Source organism: Falco peregrinus, chromosome 1 (genome assembly GCF_023634155.1).
Source record: "Falco peregrinus isolate bFalPer1 chromosome 1, bFalPer1.pri, whole genome shotgun sequence".
NCBI classification, from domain to species: domain Eukaryota; kingdom Metazoa; phylum Chordata; class Aves; order Falconiformes; family Falconidae; genus Falco; species Falco peregrinus.
This window is the reverse complement of record NC_073721.1, coordinates 104765527-104790696: the sequence shown is the minus strand read 5'-3', so window position 1 is coordinate 104790696 and position 25170 is coordinate 104765527. Positions and strand designations below refer to the sequence as shown.

At 42.0% G+C, this 25170-nt stretch overlaps 1 protein-coding gene across 1 annotated transcript in view; it reads left to right on the top strand.

Annotated features, from left to right (window-relative positions):
• FANCM (FA complementation group M) overlaps positions 1–24914 on the top strand; it is a 544761-nt gene extending 519847 nt beyond the window's left edge. Inside the window, exon 24 of the mRNA XM_055804735.1 lies at positions 24905–24914. The gene's annotated coding sequence lies outside the window, so the exon portion shown is untranslated. The remainder of the gene's footprint in view (positions 1–24904) is intronic.
• The last annotated feature ends 256 nt before the right edge of the window (positions 24915–25170 follow it).

The following is a 25170-nucleotide window of genomic DNA, read 5'->3' as shown; positions in this document are numbered from 1 at the left end:
CATAAAACTGCAAAGAAAAAAAAAAAAAAAAAACCAAAACAAAAAAAACCCCACAGTACTTGATCTCAGAGAAATAAATTCAGTAGGTCTTCTGGAGAAGACTACCAGCTCTTTGGGCGAGACTTACTGTGTGAACCAGTAATTCTCCATTTTATCAGAGGAAAAGGAGATATGTTATCTGCTGCATGTCCACAAATGGTTCTTGTGTTACTGTCACTGGAGACAGCAGAGCAGGGAATGCTCTCCTTTGAACAATCCAATACTGCTTTGTTCGTATGCTGGTTTTCATTAACACACACACCCATAAGAAGGCAACAGAAATATATGACCAAAGCTGCCTCCCATGAAACCATAGTTTTGCCTATATATGTATTAATTCTTTCTTTTAGACTTACCTTGTTGGTCTCAGAAAAAAAGAAAAAAAAAAGAAAGAAAAAAAAATAAAACAAAACCCCCCACCCACCTTTCATATCATTAACCCTGCTGGCTTCTCTGTTTTCTTTTGGATCATATCTCCATCTTTTTTAAAGCACTGAGACTACTGGATAACAGGTAACCGTTAAGTATGAACCCAGCGTTTCTTCAAAGTAGTGCTTCACAAAACTTCTCAACCTTTGGGATGCTTGTAGCCTTTCATCTGAGATGTTTGATTTCAGCAGATACTATCTCTCACCTGTCTTGCTGACAAAGATAAAACTCGTTCCACTTACAACAGCAAAAAGATACCTGCTGGATATATCTGCATTTTCCATGTGATCTACCTCCCACAAAGGCCTTGTAATTCATTTTTGAGAAATGCTACCACTGCCCACTGGGCATCTCCTTGCCCTTGCTGCATTTGGCTTCTGTTATCGGTCATCCCACGCTCCCTTTGAACCACGAGGGCGGTTCGCCCTGCACCATTTTCATTGCTTCCATGGGATCTTATTGTGTATGAGCATGTCCTTGAACATTTCCTAAGTTTCATAAATATTCCTGGCATTACATTGGCAGGGCTAATCATGCCAAAGATTGCTCTGAGGTTTGGAAGAGGAGATTTGTTTATCCATACTCTCTGGTGTCCGTTTTGTCAAATACTCTCAAAGTATCACAGTGAACACCCAAGCCCACATGCAATAAAACACTGTTGAGGTCTGCAATGTCTCTCTCACTATGACATTGCAAGCGTTAATGCACTTTTATAGACTTGTAACTCCTTGAGTGTCTCGCAGTGCATAGTTCTCTTTGCCTTTAGATACCTTATGGAGAGCCGTAAGGATTCATAGCCGGATGTCAGTCATGAAAAATGTGCTAGCTGAGCAGAGCACTCAAACTATAAATGAGAAATGATTACCCTAGGAGCACCTTGATGAATTTGGAGAAAATCAGAGATCACTTTCTGTCTAGATAGTCAGTGAAACAAGTTAATGGAAAGGTTACTGGAATGATAACAATCTGCAAAAGTACATGTTATGAGTAGCTAATAATGTCCCTCTTTTGTTGGAAGTGATTATTTTTCATTTAGCAGAACTGAATAGCTAAATAACTTGCATCTTTGCTCATTCCATTCCTCAATACCAAATTACAGTACAAAGAGTGAAGTTATCCTAAGGGTAAAAAGAAAATAGAACAATATATTAAGCCTGAGTTGTAAGTAATCGTGTTCTTTTTTAAAAAGTCCTTTTAAAATCACGTTTTCTCAAATCCTTGATTTATGCAGTATATTCAAAACACAAAAGCAGTCACAACTTACATGCTCTGAACAAATATCTGCTATTTTATTGAAAAACAATCTTGACAGCAATGGGATAAAATAGACAATTACAAACCTTTTGGAGTAAAATTTACAGCTGTGAGTTAGGATAAACTAGAAATGGATTGTTACTTATAAAGAACCATCAGTTTGCATAGAATGTCATCACAATAATCACTTTTTATGGATTTGTGGTATCACAGTTCTTTATTATATTGAAATTGTTATCACTTGTTTTCTTGTGTCCTACTGAAGAAAAGGAACTGCACCGGACACCTTGTTATGTGACCAAAACCTGGGAAATCCTGAGGTTTGTTGTCCAAGCGAGTGCTATGATTATGTTGGCAATGATGTACCCACTGCTTCTTACCAACCGTCAGTGTATATTGCTAATACCCCATGTCAAATTAAATTCAATTGTCCATTAATATTATCATTGTCATCTCTGTCTATTTTACAAATAGTAGTGTCAGCTTCAACCTTGAGGAAATGTATGTGAGATAGGAGAAGCCTGACCTGGCAGAGGGAGATTTTAGATGCAGCAAACTAAGGCTTTTCATGTAGACATTGTTTTGTTCATCTTCTCCTGAAGATATGTCTGTTCAGATGTCTTTTCAGAATATATCTGAATAGAAACATCTTTCTTATTATTGAGGAGGACCAAAAACATCTGTTTCTAGTCTGGGCACAGAGAGACTTTCTCATCTCTCACTTTAGGACATGAGATCTTTCATGACTGTGATAAATTTGGACTTTTAATTTTGCTCTTATCAACATCTCTTCCTTTTGATGTATCCAACTCCACGTGAGAGTACTGATTCTCAGGGACAGTCACTGTTAGTTCTTCTTCTGTCTTGTCAGATAAAGTAGACAGGATGGCTCTTCCTGATGTCCTTCAGCTTCAGAAGGGGACAGCAATGTGTGTGAACAAAAAAAATCAAGAAAGTGCAGTAAGAGGCATCTTGAGCAGGGTCAGAGCAACAGGAGCTCCATGGCAGAGCACGTATAACCCTGAAGGGAACGTGGCCCAGGGATAACCCATGCCAGTGCGGAAGAAGAGTGTAAGAAGGAAGGAGCAACAGAAGAAAAGTGGGAAGGAAGGAGGCACAGAGAAAATGCTACAGTTTTCCATAACTTTCAAATAAAGATGATTTGAAAACTTCCCACATGTATCCAGTTACATCTCTGAGTAAATTTTCTGTTAATGGTTAGAAATATCTCCATGGTTTGGAGATAAGGAATATGTATTCTCTCTGCTGTTCTTTTCTTCTGAGACGGAATGCATAATCTATACTAGGAGTGGTTCCCCTGTTATTACAGAGGCATGATGGCAGGTGTCCCCATTTACCAGCTAGGTTACTGCTGCTCCAAATTAACATGAAATACACAGAATTAAATTAATCAAAGGTCCAAATATGATGACATACAGACAAAATTTAGACTTAAATAACATAAAAATCCATCTGAGCTTTCTGGCTATATGTTTTCTATGCCTAAGATCGTCTATGGATTCACTACAGTGAACATCTCAGTCTGCTTTCAAGCTTTGGGGAAACAACAGTCACCAGTCACCTGCAGAGAAGTTTTTTGTCTCCATGTTCCAGGAGAATTCATATCTACTTTCCTGAATTACCAGCTGTATTAAATGCATTGTGAGAAGAAATACAATGATTTCTCCTGCTGCAAAGCATGATAAATTTCACTTAACCATAACAAAGCCATATCTTAGGTATTAATTCCCAGTCTGTGTTCTGAATGATCCATCATTTTCAGGATAGGCCAATCTTGCTCAAAGAAAGGAAAAAAATCCTATTCTTCTCCCTGCCAAAGCTTTCAGATCCATTACATGGGCATTTTAATAGATGAATGCCTGCAGGATATGAAGCATATTCCTCCTTTAAATGTTAAAACATACAAAACAAGGTTTATTATACATAATAACTTTCCCACCAACTCCTGAGCATTAAAATGTAGAGATTAATGCAAAAAAAAAAAAATAAAAAATGGCACTACTCATATTACTGAGATTAGTAAGCAACACTCAGATTCATGTTTAAATTATATTTTAATATCATATAGTCGTGACACAAGAGACATGGCAACTCTCTCCCGGGCTTAGGTCTTCGGAGACTTGGCTTTCAAAACCTGCCCAGGGGAAGAGTGTTCCTTCAGTTAGCTTACATAATGGATGCTTGGTAACTATGAGCCCTTCGTACAAATTTCAAGTATGTTTGGCTGGAGAAACCTTTCACAATCTAATAAAAATGCTGGTTGAGCAGTGCTGCTAGCCAGACTCATTCTAGTGGAAAAGCATCTGCTGCTGGAGTTCAGACTGGATGAGGCTGTTCAGAAGCCAAGTGAAGTTCGAAAGCCAAATTCAATGACTTTGTGGGAATGGAGCAATGATGTCCTGTGGAAATATTTACTATGGGATTTCTATAATGGAGTTATCCATTCTAACTAATAGTTCATGGAAAGAAAAGAGAGAAAGGGGAAAAGAAAGACGCTGGGATCATTGTACAAAGCCCTTTTTAACTAGATGGATTTACACAATCTTACAAAGTAAAATTTCCCAAGGAACTGAGCGTCCAGAAAAAAACACAATTACTTCACCCGAATGCCTGTTTTAACAGAGCTGGCTCCCATGTGGAAGGCTGGTCATGCCTGAGGGAGATCCTCTGTGTGATGGTGGAGATAGATGCCCATGCTGGACACATACAGCCTCTGCACCACAAGGGACAAACAGGTCCCTGGCCTGGTCTGACTTCTCTGCTGCCATGGGATGTCTGGAAAACGCTCAGCTGTGCAAGCAGTCATTCACCACCTGACAGCACTGGGACAAGAATAAAGGAACAGCAAGAGCAAAAAGGCAGAGAACAGGGAGACATTAGGAAAGAGAGAGTTACAGCTGGAAAGAACATAAGACAAAGTAGCAGTAAGACACCAGAAGTAATGAAAGACAGGAAAAATGTCATTTTGTTATTTCATAGGCAAGAAGAAACAATGAGCAAGAAGGAAGCTTGAGTGTTTAAAGCCGTTTTTTCTCCATCTTCATGGAAAAAATATATGCATGCTACTTAGGTTCTCCTGAGAATTAATATTAATGTAGCTAACAGCAACACAACGTAGAATTAGTGTAACATTATTTATCTGAGTTATAAATATTCAACTCATCAAGACCTGGTGAAATCCATCTGAGTACTTAGGGAACTAAATGCAGCAATTTCTAAACCATTAGTGATTACCTTGGAGAACTCCAAAAGGGCTGGTAGGGTCCCCAAGGTACAGGAAAGAGCAAATACAGGACCTCTTTTTAAGAAGAGAAAAAAAAAAAAAGAAGACAGAACTATAGACTTACCGGCATAATCTCTGTAAAGAAGGACACAGAAGCATTGTTTAGCAGTCCATTTATAAGCACTAGAAGAGGAAGATGATAAAATATCCAGTGTGATTTTCTCAAAGGCAGTAATGTCAAGTCAACAAATTTTCTCTTATCAAAAGAGTATATTGGAGAGAGAGGAAAGAGTCACTGGTTTTCCTCTAGCAGCTCTTTTTACATAGTTGTACCCGACTTTCTCATGAATGAAATATGATGAAGGTGAAGCTTGCATTATTGATGGGCCATCAGCTGAAACACTCAGATTAGTTATCAGTGGTCTATTTTAGGGCATGTGAAATGTGTCTTGCAAAGGGATGCCCTGGATCTAGTACTCTTAAATATTTTCCTTAGCATGCAGATGATGAAACAAGGTATCTGGGACATGCTAATGTGTGGCTGTGAAACCATTGTTAGGGGTGATACGAAAGAATTTTTTTTTATGTTTGACAAAAATATCCTGAGGGTTACTTAGAAGCTTTAGATCCCATTTTAGAGCAGGGGGATGGAAAAGGAGAGCTCCCAAGGTACCTTTGAGAGGTATTTTCCAATGACCATATCACTCTCAAACTTCTATAATTTATTGAAGTGATTGGAAAAATCTGTCTTGTCATTACACTGATAGGGATTATCTGCCTTTGGGAAGATTGCTGTTCATATTTATAGACATTATGATATTATTGAAGATGGACACCTTCCGATCACACTACCACTGTGAAGTGGGAACAGGGTTCTAAGTACAGAGCCATCAGTCTGCGTGACTACCCTGATGAATGTGGTAAGAGATGCACAACAAACTGGAAATGATTGACTAATGAATGTGAAGGGTAATGAATCGGGGCTAGACACAGGCACAGTTAAAATCAAAATTAAGTGGTTATACAGAGGAACAACTAATGTTGCTCAGAGGCTCTATATTAAGAATATTAACTAAAGGTTTCTGTTTTCTTGTGCCACTTGTTAGTCAAACGGAAAGAGTTTCTGATTTCATTCTGAGCTGTCGGTGATTGCAACCGTCTCTGTTATCTGGCTTTAACAGAGCAGACTTAAAGAGTGTAAAGAAATGGTCATACTGGGTAGAAGCATAGCATCTGCCTGCTCATGGATGAGTTTTCAGAGTGGCTGAATGGCCTGAGCACATGCTAATCAAAACGCCAGCTCCTTTCCTGCTCCATGACGTTAGTAAGTCTGGGTGGTCCCTCTCCACCAGCACCTTCCTCTTGGGGAGGAAAGATTGAGCTGGGTCTTGGCTCACCATCAGGCCTGCAAGAAAAGCGCAGGGAAGAGGACAGAAACAGGGGAAAAGATGGGGGAAATACTGAAAGGATAGAGAGGAAAATGCTGTCTCTGGAAGGGTGCTGCTGCAGTGTAAGAGTGGTGAGGTGGCTGTAATTTACAAGGGAATAAATGGAAAACAAACTCCCGGCAGCCTGTCCAGTTATTTCCCTCCTCAGTTATGTGGTTACTTTCCGTCCTCCCACACCAAAGCCTCTCTCATTTGAGAAAGGGATAACAGCCAGAATTGCTCTGTTATTTTGTTCAAGAAATAGGTCCTCCTCACATGCAAATTTTGGGTCACATTTTTTTTTTTTTCTTTAAATTGTCCTTGGACCCTGTCACTAAGCTTTTTCACTTGAATTAAATGCAGCCACTACTTCTTTGTAGTGGTTTAACTCCAGCCGGCAGCTCAGCCTCACACAGCCCCTCACTCACTCCCCCCACAGCGGGATGGGGAGAGAACCAGAGGGTCAAAGTGAGAAAACTCCCGGGCTGAGACAAAGACACTTGAAGAGGCAAAGCAGAAGCCGCGCACAGCAGCAAAGCAAACCCAGGAGTTCCCCCACCGCTGCCCAGGGCAGGCAGGTGCTCAGCCATCCCCAGGGCAGCCAGGCTCCATCACGGTGACGGGGGCTTGGGCAGACAAATGCCATAATGCCAAATGTCGTGTCCATTTGTCCCTCTCTGCCCATGTCTTCTTCCCCCAGTTTATATGCTCAGCATGATGCCATATAGTCCAGGACATTCCTTTGGACAGTTCAGGTCAGCTGTCCTGGCTGGGTCCCCTCCCAGTTCCTTGTCCCCCCCCAGCCCTCTTGCTGCCAGGGCCTGAGAAACTGAAACCCCCTTGACTTAGTACAGACATCACCAGCAACAACCAAACCCTCCGTGTGCTGTCAGCATTGCTCTCACACCACATCCACACCACAGCGCTGCTCCAGCTGCTCAGAGCAAAATTAACTCCATCCCAGCTGAAACCAGGACCCCCTTCCTTCTGGCTTTTCCAGGCATGTCATTGCTAGGGAGGACTGGGACACTTCATACGTGCCTGTTTGCTTATTTTCAGTGCAGTTTTCAGCAGACAGGGTGCTGCCAGTCCAGGAGGGCAGAGCCCACCCTGGTGTCCCCCCACCCCATGCAAGCTGCAGAGTCACGGCTCCCTGTTGCCTATCCTGGCTTAAGTGTGCAGCCCATGGAGCAGTGACACATGCAGAGAACCTGTCACATTATAACACCATATAAACATGTGTATGAGCAAGTGCTTAACCCTGATTTTCATAGGGTGAGAAATGTACTTGGTGCTCTGCTGCAAATATTTTGAGCCTCCATAAAGAGAGGCACTGCTACCAGCTCGTGGGAGCTCCTCAGTAACTATGGCAAGGAATGGGACGTTGTTTGTTCCAAGAGAAGGTAAAATGGCATCTCGATTATCACTTAAAGAGGTAACAAAACACTCAACTAAGAGGGACCCTTTTCCTGCAAGCAGGACCCTCACTAGGAGCTGTTGTTATTTCTCTATTGGGGAAATTCCTCCTGGGATTCTTGTACCCCAGCTGCAGGCTTTCACCTCAGCAATTTGCCCACCTTAGTGAAAAGATGTATCTGACTTGCAGTAAATTCTTCCTGTTTCAAAGTCATTCCTAGAAGTACTGCATCCCTCCTTCAGCCTATAGCTGCAGAGAGAACCAGCTTTTCCCCTTTTTCTCTGGCTTTGAGGAATATCCAGCATCACCGTGCACCTTCTTCCACCTTGTCCACCATACTCAGAGAGGGCAACCTACACCCAGCTCTGAGCTTCTGGCTTCCTCTGCACGCAACCAATCCATGCTGCTCTTCATCCCTCCTCCTCTTGCTCATCCATTAAGATACAGTGCTATCAATGTCTCAGGACTGCTTAAAAGCACCAGAGGGAACTTTTTGAAATATATACACTATTTGCGTAAAAGGACTTATTTTTGTGCTCATACATAACTTACCCAAGTAACCTCTTTTTTCCTTTCATGTGGTGTATGTTAATTTATTAGTTAGCTTGAACTTTAAAATATTTAAGGTTTCTGAAATCCAATGTGAAGTAATGGTCTTGGATTTTGATACTAGCCTGAACATTGGAAACATGGTTTAATTTTAATTCTATTTAAAATATCCTTTCTCTGATCTTGGATGAATTTCCTTCCCTTGTAATGAGAACAGCAGCATTTCCTACCTCTCAGCCTTTGGCTGTCTGGTGCACTGAGGCTGTCGATGCTTTAGAACAGAGTTTGTGCTGCCAGATGTAACTCCACTCTCTGCTGTGATAACCTGATTGTCTTGGCTAAGGCATCTTTACAATTGCAATAATAATTATTGATATTAACATGTTAAAAATGCTATTTAACATAAATGAAAATTCTGAAGCATGAAGCTTAAGTTAAAGATGTTGAACTCCACTGTCATTTTTGTAACTCCTTAGGACTTGCTTCACCATTTATTTGTCTTATTTTATCTTATACACAAAATATTTTGTGTCAATAGAGTCATTTTCAAGGGACTAGTAGATTTCTTGGTCTTTTATAAATTAGTGTTACGGAATATTACCTACTTATTTCAGTCTTACCCAGCAGTCCTCATGATTTATGACATTTAATGACACTTGATGGCATAACACACTTATTTATTTGAAAATCTCTGCCATGAAAAGCACTGCACAATGAAAAATGTCATTTTTATGATACCTGGGAGATTCAGAAGAAAATGTAGAAAACTGCACTCTATTTCCATTCTGGCAGTCACATTCATTAAAGCAATTAAATTAAATTGAAATTAACTTCAGAATATCTTCTACATGCTTACAACAGTATATTTCCCTGCATTCTTTTGTTGCTACTATTCTTTTGACATTACTGCCTGATCAGTTAAGAAATGATGATTAATGACACTTAAGAAATGAGCTTGATTGCCCTGAATGCTTGAACCGATTATTTATGAAAATATTGGAAAGCTGAACACAGAGTATTGATTCTCTTTCATGAGATGGTAGACCTCAGTCTCATCCGTACTCACGGGGCTTGTCATTTCACTGCCATAGTAAATAATAATAACTCTCAGTTTCCCTCATCGCATCACAAAGCACTTCACAAATGGCTCTCTCTCTTCACATTTCTGAAGCAAGTTAAGGGAAAGGAGTCCAACATCCTTCAACCAGAAGCGTTTGAGCTTCACTGTTATGCCTGACCCAACAACTGAGCTAAAATCTAGCACTGAATAGCTGAATAAAGGGGAAATCGCCACACACACTGCATATCCTCAGTTCTGTCGCCTTCTGAGTGAAGATCACTTACTGAGAAAATGTGCTTCTGCTGACCAAATAGCTGAAAAAAAGTTTTTAAAGTCTTCTGATTAGCAGGTGGAATTCTGGGGTCATAGAAATCAGTGGTGAAACACATCCTGCCAGTGCGGGTAACACAAAGCACAGACTTAAACATTAACTTGAGCAATGATAAAAGGGAACATTAGCAGCGATAGAATCTTTACAGCTGCTTTGGCATCAGAAGGATTTGCAGTATCTGGGACAAATGTTATCAACATTTAAAGTAATGAAACTATGGACAATAACAGCTGCCCAGATTTTAACAATTCTCTTAGTACGAATATTAATTAAATGGAGGATAAGAATTTCCTTTTTATTGGCTATAAGCTGCAGATTACAATTTTAGTTATGTTTTTTGCTTAGTAGCCGTTGCAGGCTGCAGGCTTTGAGGCAGGAAATGTGTATGTATTATCCCTATATACAGCCATAAAGGTGGCAGGGTGTAAAGCTCCCAGGCAGAGCACGAGCTACCAAAGGCTGAAGGGCTGAATGTTTGTGGATGCAATAGCCATCAGGCCACTAATCAGCGACCCAGCAGCAGTGTAATAATGATGGCAAATATAAGTCAATAGTTTGGCTATATAATATATAGTTTGGCAAATAAATGTGGTGGTGTTTATGTATCACCCAGCAGTGGTGCAGTCCACGAGTGTTGTGAGGGCATCTCTAAGAGCATTTTAACTCAGGGATGTGAAAGGTGCTTGTGACTCTCGCTATGGATCCTGGAGTGGGTGGAGGCTTCCGGAGGGCTCCATACAAATATAATGATTATTAGTTACTGCACAACCCAGCCTTTACGGGCAAACACCCCACTTTCAAAAACCAGGTTTGGAAGCCGAGCAGAACGATGGGATGAGCTGCCTTTTACCCTCTGCCTAAGTGATGGACCATGCTTCCCCTCAGAAGCGTTTCCAAAGCAACAGTAAATAGTACCCCTGTTGAGACAAGAGTATATTGCACTCCTGCTGTGAGAAATTTGCATTTCATTTGCAGATTATTATACCCGAGGCTTAGTTTAAACTGCTTTCAAATTTCCTTTGCTCCTATTGGGTATTCACGTCTGTGTCTAGATAGAATTTAGAAACTTGAAATTATTCTCACATCACGTACAAGACCATATGTTTCACCATAAGAAGTTTGAAAAAAGAAATGTCCATCATTTTGCACAGATAGCTAATGTAAAATGGACAGATTAATAAATCCAGGAAGAGGCACATTCTCTTTCATCTACATGGATATATTTGGAGCAAAATTGAGTTACAGAAAGTAACTGGCCGTCAAATTTAAGAGTTAGGCTGAATTTGTTTTGAAAAAAAAATATTCACAGAAACACACAGGATTGTGGAATCGTTGGGGTTGGAGGTAGCTCTGGAGATTGACCCATCCAAGGGGCAGTGAGAACAGGTTGTTCAGTGGCATGTCCAACCAGGTCTATGGGCCTGGCAGAGCTCCCTAGCAGCCCTCACAGTGCTGGGCTTGTAGCAGGGGCTGGAAAGGCGCTGATAACACACCAGTGCTTTGGCTGCTGCTGAGCAGCACTGCACAGCATCGGGGTGTCTGTCCAACATCGCCCCGCAGCAGAAGATCTTGCGAGGGGACACGGGCAGGACAGCTGACCCAAGCTGACCAAAGGCATATCCCATAGCATATGACAGCTCTCGGATATAAAAGCTAAGAGAAAGGAGGAGGACAGGGGGCATTTATTATTTAGAGCATTTGTCTTCTGGAGCCACTGCTACAGACACTGCAGCCCTGCTTCCCTGGAGGTGGCTGGACATCGCCTGCTGGTGGGAAGGGGAGAATTACATCTTCTGTTTTCTTTCACTTACGCATGCACAACTTTTGCTGTTGCTTCATTAAACTGTCTTTATCTCGACCCACAAGTTTGGGGTTCTTTTTCCATCTTATTTTCTTCCCCCCTGTTCTGCTGAGTGATAGAGCGGCTTGGTGGGCACCGAGTGTCCAGCCAAGGTCAACCCACCACACCAGAGACGGAGACTCTACAGCCTCTCTGGTAGCCTTCTCCAGTGTTCAAACACCCTTATGATAATTTTCTTTCATATTTTTAAGTGTATTTTCTTGTGGTTTTGAATTTAGTCCTGTTGCTTCTGTCACTGCGCACCACTGAGGCGAGCCTGGCTCCATCCCCATTACTGCTCTCCATCAGGCAGTGGATAAGATCCTCCTGAGCTTTTTCCTCTCCAGGCTGAGCAGTCTCAACTCTCAGCCTCCCCTCGGGTGACTGGACTCTGTCCAGTAAGCCCGTGTCTGTCTTGTATCAGGGAACCCAGTGCTGGACCCAGCACCCCAGCTGTGTCCCACCAGTGCTGAGCAGAGGGGCAGGATCCCCTCCCAGGACCTGCTGGCTCCGTCTGCCTGATGCAGCCCAGGAGGCTGGTGGCCACCCTTACCACAAGGACACATTGCTGGCTTGCACACTGCCATCTAATATCATAGTCCTTTTAGTTTAAACCATTCTTGTGAGTAAAAGCTGCTCACAGTGAGGAGCTGGTGAGGTGGGATTTGCTGTCAGTCCTGCCGCACGCAGTGCTATCTCCACACCCTGGCATTTGTCTCAGGCTCTGCTGTGCCGTATCTTTTGCTCAAGGTCTGTTGCCTCTGTCCCTGTCTCAAAAGTAAAATGTATAGATAAAAATCAGCTAAGCAGTCCTACTGAGCAGATGGGCAAGGCACATTATTAGCACATTATCTTGGAGTTAAAGCATCTCTGAGAAAAAAAAAAAAGAAAAAAGGGGATGATTGAAGACAAGTTCTAAATGACATATATATAAAGCAGCATAACTGAAAATATCAGATCACTTCTAAATCCACTGTGGTTGCTCAGAGGCACAGTTGGATAAACATGCCCATCAGCAGACAGGGAACAAGGGTGCCCAAACCCTCAGCCGTGCCACCCCACTCTCAGTCAATGCAAAAATGAAGGCGAAAGGCCTTTTTGATGATTAAAATGTTTCAGATTCTCCTACAGCAATCAGATACATAAACAGAATATATTGCATAGAAATGAGAATTCAGGAAGCAGCCAGAAATTGGGTATGTTACTTCTAATATCATTAGTAGTCTGCTGGGTCACTTTGCCTTTGTAAAGAAGTGCAGTGGTACGGCTCCCTTTTCCCAGTGTGTCAGGTCTGGTAAGTAAGTCTTTTTTATTTTAATAAAGTATTATAAGCATAACACCATTAGGATATCAATTATTATTAGAATACCTTTATATCTAATATTTTAAAGGGAAAATGGCTGGTTTCACATTCACACCTGTTTTTGAAAAATGGCCATTTTAACAAAGATGTGTATTTCTTTAAGGAGATAAATCAGAAGTATGGAAAGACTATATCTTGGGTAAATAAATTTTGAAAAATGTTAGGGCTGTGCTAGGTGGCTAAGTCAGGTGCTTGGTTTCCATTATGGAAAACTAAATTATATTGTTGCTGCTGTTCTTGCAGGTTTTCATACCCAAGTGAAAAGTTGATACATGCTGGAGAAACTTGGGGAAAACTATTTCTCTACTAGGTACTTTTTTACTATAAAAACTGTGCTGGCCAGCCAAATTCTTTACTTATTTATCAACACAGAGGCAGACAGATATTACCGGACATAAAACTTGAGCAGTGAGGGCATGAATTAGGTTGATGCTTCTTTCCAAGGTGTGCTGGTGTAGAATGTGCCCTCATCCAGGCTGGGCAGGCACCGGCGTTTGTGTAAGGTGAGGGACCAGCCTCTAGCCTGAACTTTCCCCAAGAGCAGAGCTGCTGCCAAAGCGCAAAGGTCCTGAGACCTGTGCCAGCCAAATTCTGTGGGAAAGGGCAGTAGAGAAGGCGGACGGCTCAGCACCAGCCCTGAGGAGTTCGCTGGGGACCATTCCTGAAGGCTGGGAGAGGAGCAGGGCTGTTGGCATCACCTTGCTCAGTAACAGGAGCCAGAGAGCGCTGCTGGGCCAGTTCTACACTCAACCACAAAGATTTTATACATTTAAACTCCAGGGCCAGGGCAAGAAGAGGCACGAGACCATGGTGCTGTGTATTACCCAGGACAGCATGGATCAAGGTGCAGCAGTGGGTCCTTCTGAGGGATGTGGCCACGGCCATAGTTTGTTTCTCAGACCTCCCCACAAATGAGCTGGTGCTACAGATTTCTGCTTTCCCTGAGCTATAAACTGTTCAGACAGTGACAATAATAGTGGCCATGTTTTGCCTTTCAGCTTAAAAAACTGCAGCAGATGTAAAGATTTAGCTACAGGCTTTTTCCAAAGTAGCAGTGGAGACCTCACATCTATGACCTGTCATCCCTTTATAGTTGTTTTCCTTAGGAGAAATAACCATGGTAATATTTTCTCCTTAAGATGCCCAGGACTTGCAGCCAATTCAGCATCCAAATTACTTTTAAGATATTTCTAATTACCCTTTGGCCTTCAGTTCTGTACCTTTGACATGGACATTGCTGTCCCCTGCCACCACCCCACCTGGGATCAAGGTACGTTTGCAGAACTGGGAAACATTTTTCTTCTCTCTAAAATAAAGGATAGAAAAAGTAATCTATTTCATAATAATTATTCCTGTCTTCCTCTCCCCCTTTTTCTTGGGCTTTTCTTGGTGTATTTTTTGTTTGGGTTCTTTGGGGGTTTTTTTGGTTTGGGTTTTTGTTGGGTTTTGTTGGGTTTTTTTGTTTGTTTGTTTGTTTGTTTGTTTTTTTTAATGCAGACAAGAGCTAGATTCTATTCCATGAGAGAAGACTCAGATTCACTGTTACCATGTTCCTGAGCCATGGGGCTATTGTACAGTTTTATGGGCCTTAACTGAAAGGAAAAAACCCCAAATGCTGCTTAACTGCACAGTGACATGAAAACTTATTAATAGTTACACATTAGCTATTAACCCCAGACATAGCCTTAATCATTTATTGAGGCAACCACTTACTTTTGTGAAATTTAAGTAGTGTTTGGTTAAAATATCAGATAGCCCTGAAAAGGAAACGCCCCTCCCTCTTTCTACAAGTGACAGCCAGCCACTAGTGAAATAGGAATTCTCTGTCCCAGTGTTTTCTCATTTTTTTTTTTTTGTTTTTTGGACTGCCACACCTTCAATGAAAGGAACAAATAGTGCTCCTACTTTTTTCCCAGATCAGCCTGAATCCTGACGGTCATGGTGCTCCCTCTAGCACCCAGCTGAGGTGGGCAATAAAGGCAGATGTGTCCTGGCCTGTGTGAAAGTCCCAGTCAGTCCTGCGGGGGTGATTTTGTCTGGGGAGCTGTGGCACACTCAGAGCATGGGCAATATGCTGGGGAGTGAAAGGAGGAGCCACAGCTTCTACCTTCCAACCCACCACCCAGAGGACAGGGCATCCCCACCCAAATTTCTTTCCCTACTTCAGTTTAAAGCAAGTCTTCAGCACTCCTTTTGGTGGTGCTGAAGAAGATGGTCAGCATGTACGTACAGACTGTGGCTCGTGTCCCCAGCTTCCTACATTCCTCCTGCATACCAGTTGCCCAAGTCACTTGTCTGTAGCCCATGGGATGCCAGCTGTGTCCTCTGCACTGCAAGGGCTGCACAGAGGGAACTCTGACCATGCCAGCTTTGAGATGCATCTACTGCATAGAGGTACTGAAGAAAAAGTTGGAAGTCCTGCTATAAACAAATAAGGAAAATGATTAGGAAGAAAAACACATTTTCTCATTCCTCTCTGTAAACTGTTGACTTACTTCCTAAGGAAGGTGGGTTTATATCCCTTCCAAAAATAACCATGGAGCATGTAAACCCATTAAATCATTGAAAGACCATTGAACATCTTACAAATGAAATATAGAGATCTAAATGAATTTGGAGGAGCATTATTCTAACGTCCTTCAAAAGTGTGTCAAATACTTCTGTCTTACTGTCTGTTACATTACCCAGCCATTAAACATGTATTATCTTTTGAAGGAAAAGCAGAGATTAATGACCTGAACCAAAATGATGGATTCACTGTGAGAGATGAGGCAGACTTCTGAAACAAGCCAGCAAACAGAGGGAAGAAATATTAAAACTAGTTAAATAATAGAACAAGAAGGTCAAAGGAGGAGAAATTAATAGGCTGTTATTTTAAATTATTAGAATTCCATTCCCTACACTTTAAAACATTATTAGCAGCTAGATATATATTTATATTTTCTCTGTGCTGACTTTCCTCTACGAGGAAATCTCTCTGTATCTCAGAGTTACGTTGTTGTGAAAAAGATCCATACTGCAGTAGAAACCAAGGCTGTGTTTTAGATGGGACCTGAGAATGGAGCCTGTCGTTTGCTGAGGCTGTGCTGTTCCTGAAGAGGCTCCTGGGGCAGCAGGGCTGGGAGACCAATGGCTCCACTGCATCGAGCTTGTCCCTCTGTCCAGCCTGAGTCCCACCACTGCCACAGTGGGGACTGCAGTGAAGTAGTTCTGAATAACCACACTTTGCTTTCGGTATTTAATCATGTTCTTTGTATGCCGTACATGAATTACAGTCGCTGAAATTGAAAGTTGTTATATAAAGGATATTAACGCGGTTAATAAGACAAGCAATCGCACACTGGTGGCCCTAGACATATCCAATAAGTTTTTAATGATTTTTTTTATTGTTGCAATTTGCTACTATAAAACCACTAGGCCAATTTATGTCTGTTTCAACTTTAATAGGACAATTTCTGATGTGAGTAGTTTTAAATATTGGCACTTTTTCCTAACATTTGGGTTTGTGATTTTCTCAAGTTGCACTGACCAGTTGCAGAGTCAGTTTGCTCCAGTATTGATTTACCTCTTTTCAGAGGAACTTATTTGCATTTATGTTAAGGAGTAGGCGCTGAGTGGGCTGTAAGGCTATAAGGTGCCTAAAGCTGGAGCAATTACTGGAGCTTCACAGCAAGCAGCGGCACAGGCAGATGACACAGCAGTGTGGGAAGCCACCATGGATGTCCCATTGCACACAGGCACCACTAGTTGCAGGTGTGAGACCTTTTGTCTCTCCAAAACTGCAGGAGCCATTCCAGCTGGAGGGGGACGATACACTTCATGACAAAGCATGAAAGTTTTCTGTGCTCCTCTGCCAGTAGTTCACACAGATGCACACCACCACTGGCTTTATTTCTTCAGCTCAAGTGCATGGTCTGCAGTTCAGAGAGGAAGCCCATGAGTTTATTCCCTACCAGCAATCTTACCTGGGAACTGCAGTGAGGAAGAACAAACATCAGAACAAAAATAAATGGGTATAAACAAGCCATCTGTCCATGCTGTGATGGAGACAGAAACAAAGAGAACTGTAGTAGCAGGAGAGAGGAAGGGTAACTGAGCAGGCACCGCTGCAGAAGTCTGGCACTGTCCTCGGAATTTGGAAAGGTATCCCAGTTCAGTGAGTCCATGCAGAGAGCAAAGCTAACAGTGATCACCGTGCTCCCAAAAAGCAAAATGATTGTGAGGGAGGAGAGAGTCATGGCTCAGCGTAAATACCGGTGGAGACCAAGCCTGCTGTACAGAGAAACAAAATAGAAATACAACATCGTGAAACTAAAGGAAAAGTACGTTCTCAAGGTAAGGAGTGCTACACACGTGGATAATGCTAACTCAGCAAGCTGCAGCAGCATGCCTGGTGCTGCCTTTGGGGTATTTAAAATATATTTTGGTTTTGTAAACGCATGTTTGAAATTCGGCCAGGCTATGGCATTCCAGTCTTCCAGGCAACAATTAGACATGCCGGTGAGGGCAAAGGGCAATTATTCATTCCTTGAGAGTAACGCATTTCACAGTGTGCTGAGTGCCATTTAAAGTCTTCACCCATCCACCCCCCTGTTTGGAGCACCCTCTATGTTCTCAGCGATGGTGCCAAGGAAGAGAAATGATGGATGTGCTTTGGGCAAGGGGTGTGGTGGGTCCCAGGGCATCCCACCCCCCAGCAGCAGCTGAGCCCCTCACTGTGCTCAGGAGCTCCTGGAAGATTGCTGCCTGCTAGCAGGACTGAGCATGCTACACTGAGCAGTGGAAGAGATCTGAACATCAAATGCAGCATAGCAGAATATGCTACCAAGTGGTAAAGTTGCAAACATGGGATACATCAAAATTTCACAGTTCAGATCAAGAAAAAAACATGACTGCAATACCGGTGCTCTTCCTTTGTAGGTGAAAAAGTATTTTACTGTTTACTAGGACTGATGACGTTTACTCAGTGTGTGCTGCTCTGTGTACAGATACTGCATGGGTTTAGAAGACAGTTATAACAAAATAGCGTTAAAATGTTTAAAACCAGCAACCTCCAAGGCACTGAGCTACGGGCAATAATGATTCAAGCTCAGGCACGACACAATGCGAATGAAAGGTCTCTAATGAGATATATATATATATATATTCTATATAGAAAAAGCTGTCTGACTTCTGCTGGCCAGAGCTCTGCAGGTAGAAAGGAATCAGTGATCAAATTTATACCACAAGAAAAATGCCGCAAGTATTAATTTTGCAAAGCTGCAATGGCAGTTCACAAATTATTAGAGCCCAACCTTAATAAAACATGAAGAACAGTATCTGCTAGAACAGAGGAGAATACTATTGCAATGGAAAAGGCATTTCTCTGTGTGGTCTCTACCAGGACATAGACCTGCTGTGCTGGGTTGCACAGCAGGGGACAAAAACACACACTGACAGAAAAGACAGTGATTGTTTTTAAAATAATTGAAATGTTTGACAAAGAGATAAGCTGGGAGCTGAGGTCCAAGGATGCAAAATGACGCAGCTCATCACACAACCTCATGTAGTATTGTTGGTAGCAGTGGAAGAAATAACACAGTGGATTGTGAGACATTATTTAAGGTTCCAGACCTAACTTGAGGTAAGGAAGAACAATGGTAAGAGAAAGGAATCCCCTAGCAAGTACTCAGATTTGTGCACCAGATTTGAATACTTTGTGCATTGGATTGAATGTTTTGTTTCTTGTAGCTAACAAAATTCTCATCACCAGGTGAGTCTCTCTTTCACTCACAGATGCTGATGTTTCTCTTCTACTTTCCCTGTTGGTCCCTAAACCCTGCAACAGTCCACCCTTCCACAATCTTCCTCGTATCCTCTTTAAATCCCCTATTCCCTGCTTTCACCTCTCATTGTCCTCTAGCTGTTCCCTTGCACGACAGAAGCATACATTCAGAGCAGTGGCTCTACTGATCTCTTGCACACCAAGCTCAGAAAGTGGTTTTGCCCTGTGTAACCTCACAGCTGTCTTTGAAAATACACAGCGATATCCGTGCTATTGTGTCGTCACCTGTGTCTCCTCTCAGTGGCCCTCACCTCAGCTCTCCCAGCTCTCCGTGTAGGTATCACAGGACTGGGTACTGTAGGACTCTGTTTCCTTCCTCTCCACCTTAACCACAGTGACTTCAAGCTAAAGCATAAGTTTAACAACTTCCAACGACCCTTCAGCTCCCAGTCTGTGTCGCCTTGTGCCAAACAAACCAGTAGCAATGATTATTCTTCTTTGCCGTTGAGCCATGAGCTCCAGTTCAACATAACTAACAAGCTTTCTACTTTTCCAGGACCTCTCTAGTCCTCTCCAGGACTGCAATACAGTTAGTGATTTGATTACTCAAATCAAATTCATCAAAGTAATTGGTCACCATGTGTCTGAAGCAAAAAGGACTGAGGAATGAAATAGAAAACTTCCGTTAGTATCTTCCTTGCTGTAACATGTACCCATCCTAACCCTCCATCTCCCAGGAAGAAAGAATTACACCAGCGGGAACTCATCTGGCTGAGAAACAAAAGCTTATTAAAAGCAGGAAGAGTAGTCCAGGAGTGTCTTGGCCATTACAAAATAAACTGTAAATATATTAAATTAGAACCCTGACAGATTATAAAGAGCTGTTGAACTCTGGGAAGATTCCTTTTGTGGGAGACAAAGACCCATGCAGCCATGATGATAAAATCTGGGAAATGCAATCTTTATCTTCAAATGGCAGACCAGGGAAAGTGGGAAGCAAATCTAGAGATAATTTCATGGAGGATGCAGTGTGTACAGAGACAGAAATGAGAAAACTGTATCATATATTTTTTCATCAACAACTCTGCCCCATGACTCTCTCATCTTTCATAGTTTTTATCTTTCTTGACAAGTAGTCTGGTCTTTGAGGAAAGCCCTCTTCTATTTTCATAATACACCAAAGGAACAAAAATATTCTTACACTTTCTTTTTTTTTTTTTTTTCCTTGTGCTGTTAAAAGGGAAGGGAAAAAAATCTGAAAGATTTATCTGCAACTGATGAATCAACTTATTTTCCTATGAACATTTTGTTTAAATCTTGACATATGAACTTTGCTGAGCAGAATACATGGCTGGCTTCTCCACCAATACCTCCAAGCCAGTTCTGCCAATCATTTGTATGACTTTGCTGCTCGTCATAGGGGAGACAGAAAAATGAGCACCTTGGCCTTTGACTGCCTTCCTTTTTTAGCAAACTTGAAAGTGAAAAAAAAAAATTAAAAAAAAAAAAGGAAGAGATAAGCAAGACTAGAGGGGAACATAGATTTGGCCAAGTGAGAGCTCTGAAAGGCAACCTCTAAGAACCCTTTGCTCATTGTCCCTTTCTTTCCCCAACCCCTCCTTTTTACTGCTGAAATCTTGGAGGTAGCTTAGCTTGCAAATATGCCAGACAAAAACTGTGGCTGATCCATTCTGGGCCACCTTGGCAACTGGCATGTGTCTGTCATCATCTCACAGGCCCCCTGACGTCTCCCCAGCCTGGAGGTGTATTTCGGTCTGGAAATGATTATGAACCTTGTTACGGCTGGAGGAGGATCTGCTGGTTTCGGTCACTGACCACTTGTAATGGGAATGCAAGCGAGTCCCTCAGATTTTACACAATTTGGAGGAAAATCTGCATATTTCTAACTGTAATACAAGAGCACTATGCTTGCAAGAGTGGGACAAGTACTATAGGCCCCAGAAAAAAACACATTTGATAATGAAGTGAATGCAACTCTTCACTGTACTCTGTAAAGCTTACTAAGCCAACCTCTATTAGCATGGGCATTGTTCATTTTTAAAATCCTTCCCTGGGCAGGTTTTTGATAAGTGTAAGCTCACAGCATAGTTCCCTCCTGTGCAGTAACTGTCTGGGTCAAAATCCCTCCAACTGGCACTAAAATTTCTTCTCTACTAAGTTTTCTTTTTAGCTGGAGGCTGGGGAGAGGGTGGATGTTTTCAGCACAGCAGATAGCATCAAACAGCCTGACAAGAATTTATGAATGGAAGATGTGGACACCTTGGAAATGAATAATGACTGAGCATAGCTCACTAGAAAGAAAGAGGAAAAACCTTCACATCTGAGAATCCACTGCCTAAGCTGCAGCACTGAGAAATCTTTTTCCCGTGGTTAATTTTTCGGCTCCAGTAAATCCATTCAGATAGTTATTTGTTACGAGCTTCTACTTGGTGTCATTTCCTCTTCAATAACAATATTCAACGATTCATTTTCTTGTTGGGAAAGAGAGTCAATACTGCAAAGCTCTCCAGCTTTCACACAGCAGATCCTTTGGGACACTGCACAATCTGACTTCATGCTTTCCCTAGTGCTCAGGCTAAACCTTCCTCACCTCGGGGATCTCCTCTCCTCTCCTTTGGTGCCAGCATCTCCCAGACAGCCAGAGATATGATGTTACCTGTGCTGTTACGAAAGTAACCCACCCTGCTCTTTAATAATTCTTAGCCCTTTGTTCTGTCAATACCCAGCCAATCAATACTGCTTCAAATTACCTGTAATCATGTTCTAACCATGGCCATTCCTACACCCTCTGTAGTATGCCATGACAAATCTGACGTGTCTTACATGTAAACACATCTCAGGATAACAGCCATGAGAAAGAGGGACTCTGCAGGAGGGCAGAAGCATCAGCAGTAGGTCAGACAAGGGTCCTCTCTGATTATACCCTTTGTTCCATGCAAGAGATAAGGACAGAGTGTTCATCCAACTTTGAAGGAAGAAAATAGTTAATTCAGCTGAAAGGCATTTATAGTTGTTTGCTACTGTGACTTAAAGTGTTCTAAAACAACCGCTTTAATGTAAAAATTTAAGCCCATTGAAATATGATTAATTTCCAGAGGGAATGAGTAAGAGGGAGACAGGGATCAGTTTCTTCATATATAAATGTTTCTCCTTGTGTCTGTCCGTACCCAAAACATACCGGTGAATATATTGAAGAAGATGGTGTTAAACCCAGTGCTGAACTTAGTTTTCTACAGGCAATCTCAGATCTGTCCCTCACTCTTTCCCCAGTGGTGGCAAGTGCTCCTTCATACATTCTGATGGCATAAAAAGCCTTTCAGATTTAAGATCCCTTCACTCTGAGATTTAAGAAGGGACACAGTTGCCAAAAATGTTTCAATAATAAAATTCTTTCTATCACAGCTATTCATCTCTTTAAGGATTCAGCCAGCTATGTAATGTGTTTTATGCCATACCAAAATACCATTTTGAACTTCCACTGCTTATTCTAAGAACTTGATTCTTTCATACTTCATTATTCTTTTAATCGAAGAGGCATTTTCCTCCTTCCCTTACTGTCATGTGGTTAGGGTTGATGGCTGTTGAATTTTTTTGTAGTGCACACCTAGATTCAGAAACCATTAAAAATTAAGGTGCTACCAAGGGCAAATATGGGCTGAAAACCCGATCATCTAAGGGGGGAAGAAGACGTCTCTCCCTCTGCTCTCAATGGCTCGGCAGGGTTAAGTGCCATGATTACTGCGGAGGCTGCAGCAAAGTCTCCTTGAGTTCTAGGTTTTAGAGGAATTTCATCTAAGTATTGCACTTTTAATTAGTGGAGAATTCAGCTCTCTGACAGACTGAGTATTGATATATTCCTCGAGTGTACAAATTTTACTGCTAATCTGCAAATGATCTGCTTTCATTCCTCCGTATGCTTCTCTGCTTCTGCAAATATCATCATTCAATCACCCTTGTTTCAGAATCTCCTTCAGCTATTTTTTTGTATTTAATAGGGCACATCTCAATCCAGAGAAGTTACTGTGCTCTTGGAATTCCTGGAGATGTTGGTGGAGCTGAGATAAATCTATAAAACTGCATAAAGCTCAAGCTGTGCCAAGGGACACATCCACAGGCTGTGGCCAGGATGTCAGCCCAGCACCCTCCTCAGTGTGTCCATCAGACCCGGCAGTGCCAGAATGCACCTATATTTGATCCCCTTGTTAGAGACATGGGGGTTCCTGGGACTGTGTTTTAGCATCACGTTTTCAATTCTCATTTAGGATGTGAAGAAAGCTTTTAGTTCTTGAATTTTCATGCAATGATGGAAAATATGATTTCTAAATGCTTAGAAATCAGAGAAGAAAAAGGGAAACATGCACTTTAGTGAGGGAAAAGTAGTAGAAAGATTTCATCATTTGGATGCAGGGATCATGAATGCAAATTAAGAACAATTGCTGAATAAAGTTAATAGTAGTATATTTATCTGGTATCAGCAACAATAAATACCTTTTTTAATCTCTGCTCTAACAAGCACTCCGGTGCTTTAGACTGGCTTCTGGAGGTCCTTCCTATGTAAGCTGATGCCTCTAGTCCTGTGAAAAGCTTGACTATCACAGACCTTATCTGATCCACTCACCACCAAGTGCAACCATATGGAGATGTCAGCTGGAGCTAGAAAGCAGAGTCATTCCTTAGCCTGGGTATCAAGACAAAATCAGCCAGAGCAAAATGCCATGCTGCTCTGCTGGCCTGTCTACCACAGACAAAGCCAGGCTCTCTCCACATGGGTCTGCCCATCCTTTTAATGCTGATGAAACCAGCAGCAGATGCAGAAAATGCAATGCCCCAAGCTGCATAGGAGGTGCAGTTCCTGAACTGGTCCATGATACCAGGACCATCTACCTTGGAGCTACTATCATCCCCTGGGAGCTGTTACCAGCTCTGCTTTGTTTAAGTTGGAGCATGAGTGTACAGAATAAAGAAAATAAGCACCAGGATAAAGAAATAGCAAACAACATTTGGACAGGACAGTTTGGTGCAAGTGAGGGAATTTAGTTGATTCAGCAGTCTCAGGATCTTTTACAGCCAAATATCCCCAATTATAACAGATAACTTCCCTTGAGATAAACATCTAGGAAAAGAACGTGAAAAGAGTCTGCAACTTCCACTCTTGAAGAGGCTTGCACAGCATGGGGAGAAGGGACACAGCAGTGACAATGGCCCTGGGGACTTTGTTAGACATCCTGAAGAAATGCATTGATGAACTAGATGATTTCGGCAGCATCATGCCTCCCCAAAGCTGTTATTTTGAAGAATTCTTTCATCTCGTGACAAGATCTTGACCTTGAAGGAGCTGACTGATAAAGGCGCGGATGTAGTGAGGTCCAAAGGAGAGTCACCAAAATAACCATAGGACTTGAACACCTCCCCTGTGAAGAAAGGGTGAGAGAGCTGGAGTTGTTCACCCTGGAGAAGAGAAGGGAGACCTTACGGTGGTCTTTCAATGTATATGGAGCTTATAAGATGGAGAAAGACTTTCTACCAAGATCTGTGGAACAAGGGTCAATGGTTGTGAACTGACAGAAGGTAGATTTAGATTGGATATAAGTAAGTTGAGTGTGGTGAGACTCTGGCCCAGGCTGCCCAGAGCAGCTGTGGGTGCCCCATCCCTGGCAGTGCTGAAGGCCAGGCTGGATGGGGCTGGAGCAGCCTGGGCTGGGGAGGGGGGGGGGTCCCTGCCCGTGGCAGGGGGGTGGGACTAGGAGATTTTTAAGGTCCCTTGCAACCCAAACTGTTCTGTGATGCTATGATAAAAGTCAAAAGAGCATTTGACAGCAAATGAAACTTACCAGGTTTTATATGAATTCTTCCCAGCCATTTCAGGTCTGTCACCCCAGATCATGCATAAAGCTATTAGTTCATTTATTCTTTGAATCATTACTACCAACTGTGCTAAACACATAAAAAAGACTAATGGATTCCTTGAGGGAAAATTTATGTGCAGGGTCAACTATTTTTTCTTTTTTAAAAGAGGCAGGCAATTATCACTACTTTTATTTAATGATGCTTTCTTTGAATATATGTCATATTTCTTGGAATAAAAGGCTACAAATTTGAGCATTCACTTGAAATAGAATTATTGATTCATCCAGCATCAAATCTACTGTCTCATAATTACAGACAGTGAAAGCTCCTCTCTCCCTCCTAGCAGTGTCAAGCTGTTAATGCCAATCAAAAATGCTGAAGAGCATTATAAAAATCGAACAATGAAGGATGGATTTTGAGACTTACTGTTCATCCCAATCCTATGAGATGCCGAATGTCATCAGGGCATGTGCAAAATGTCAGTGTTATTTTCTTGTAATCTGTAAGGGAAAATAGCAAAAACGTTGTGTTGTAACTAAGATTAGTGTGTATTTTGAGTGCAATTACAGAATGGACTATATATCA